Here is a 2,436-nt window from a genome sequence, read left to right on the forward strand (position 1 = left end):
TACTGTGTATTTCAGTTCTTCCTTTTTCAGAACATATATTTTTTGAACCCAACATGCTCTCTTTATAGAGATTGCCTTCAAGTCAATAAGTCGATGCATTCAACTGGTTTTCCTTAGATGAAAAACTTTGAATCAATCTGACTGGATGATCTGGTGAACTGTAAAGTGCCTTGAGATGACATGTGTTGTGAATTGGTGCTGTAGAAATAAACTGAATTGAATTGCTGTGACAGGTTGTGTGAGGATACATCTTCCTATGCTTTGGAAAACTGGAATCCACAAGTTCTAATCATCCTTTTTAGAAAAATAAAATGAAATGAAATAGAGAGCATCTTTGAACATTGAACATGAAATTCCTGCCTCTGATTCATGGATATAATCTGTCTGGGCTTTGACTGGGCCATTGTAATTTGACTGATGCTAATCTGTGGCATTAGCATCAGACGGGGTTAACAATAACTCCACAGTTATAAAGTCCTAAATCATAATACGGTATTTTGTTTTTTTACAATTATACCCCTTTAAGGTTCTAGCTATCTAGCTTTATGGTCCTACTAAAAAAGTATCCCCAAAGCATCATACTGCCAGCACCGTACCGTACAGTGGACAGTAGGGGTGTGCATTGGCACTGCCCTCACGATTCGATTACGATTCATCAGGTAACGATTCGATTCAATTCGATTCTACGATGCATTGCGATGCACCAAAATCCCATTGACTTCGTAAAATCCGAAATGTGCCCAGATATCCGCTTTCCAAGCTTTTGGTGCGTTTTTAATTAGGCCTACCCGTCTATCTCGGTCATCTCCCTCCGCCTCAGCCATGATTGTTGTTGGTATGCCCCCGGAAGTAATTGAAACTTCATAACTTGTCCATTTGAGGCCAGAAAATAAACAGTGACATAATCGATTATGGCACGTTGCCGCATCGATGCTGAATCGTGCATGCCCCACATTGCAATGCATCGCTGAATCGATTATTGTTGACACCCCTAGTGGACAGGGTGTTTTGTGACATCTGAGGACAACTTGTTTCCTCTGGTTTTGTCTGCAGGTTTCTAATTAAACATAGTTGTATGTGGAAGCATGCCTAGTTTTTAGATTTCTTCTGGAAGCATTTTGCAAACACCATGTTTAGTTTTTTCTTCACCTTTAAAATAATGCATTTCATATTTGGTCTATCAAATGAAATGGACAAAATATAGAGATATTGGTTGTTGTAATATGAATACCTTTGCAAGGTTCTGCATCGAAAATATCATGATTCAAATTCCAACACCTTTAGGTTTCTGTAGCATACAGGCCATTTGGTTTCATAGGACAGAGGGTTAAATATGTTCACCATCTGCACCTGTAAAGCATAGAGTGGCTCAACATGAAGAGCCAGCAGTTACAGAATACATTTCTGTGCCTACCAAAGTATTCAAGATCCAAATGTGAGGCCATCTGTCCAGCTCTGAAACTTTGGCAGAAACTAGGCCATGCTGCAGGACAATGATCCCAAGTGCAGCGATTAAAAAGGCAAAACCTGAGTCATGAAACTGCCAAAAAAGCTGCACATGAGCAAAAGTCACTGACCTCAACCCACTTTGTTAAAAATGGGCTAAACTGCTGAGAAAATTGTGAGAAATTGGTATGCTGGTAATGAAAAAATATCTTTATGTTTAAGTTTTCTCAAAGGTATTTTATCAATTTAAGATGTTTGGACTTAGGATATTGTTATTTGTCGAATGTATTTTGACATGTTTATCTGAATTAGTTGAGGATTAAATTGTTTAATTTTATATAGATCTAAGGCCTTTGTAACTTTTCATGAAACCTTGTAGATGAAGTTTTTTTCCAGCAAAGAGTTCATTTATGCATCAAACTAAATTGCATTCTAAAGAGATTTCTATTTAGACTTTGTTGCTGCATTATAATAACCAATATAGTTAAATTAAAATCTTTATTCAGAAGGCAGTGAACCAAAAGTGCTGGAAAAAAAAATATATAAGAAAGACTTGTTTTTTTCCTATATATTATTCTAGAAGTAAATTGTTTGAAAAACGAGGGTGCTTTAATAATGATTCCCATGACTGAGTTCTGTTTGCCCATTGATTGTTCTCCAATTTATTGTTTATTCATATTTTGTGAAGGTTAAGTGAAGGTTTATTGAATAAAAACTTGAGTCTAAGATTTCTGAGAATATGAACACTCATAAAAACCAAAGCACTGCAGCTGGTTAGAGGGGAAATCTAAAAATTAAAGTATTTTTAAACTAAAACTGTAGGTGATTGTGTGTCTGCCTGGTTTTCTCCAGCAGATCTTCAGGCTGATGCAGTCATTATACCTACCCAACAATAATGACATCATGTTCTATTGGTCAGAACGTATCAAATTCATATAAACACTGCAAAAAATTGAAATCTACAGAAGTCGTTTTTTCTTGCAATAAGTG

This window comes from Cyprinodon variegatus, unplaced genomic scaffold (genome assembly GCF_000732505.1).
Source record: "Cyprinodon variegatus isolate N-32 unplaced genomic scaffold, C_variegatus-1.0 Scaffold41, whole genome shotgun sequence".
NCBI classification, from domain to species: domain Eukaryota; kingdom Metazoa; phylum Chordata; class Actinopteri; order Cyprinodontiformes; family Cyprinodontidae; genus Cyprinodon; species Cyprinodon variegatus.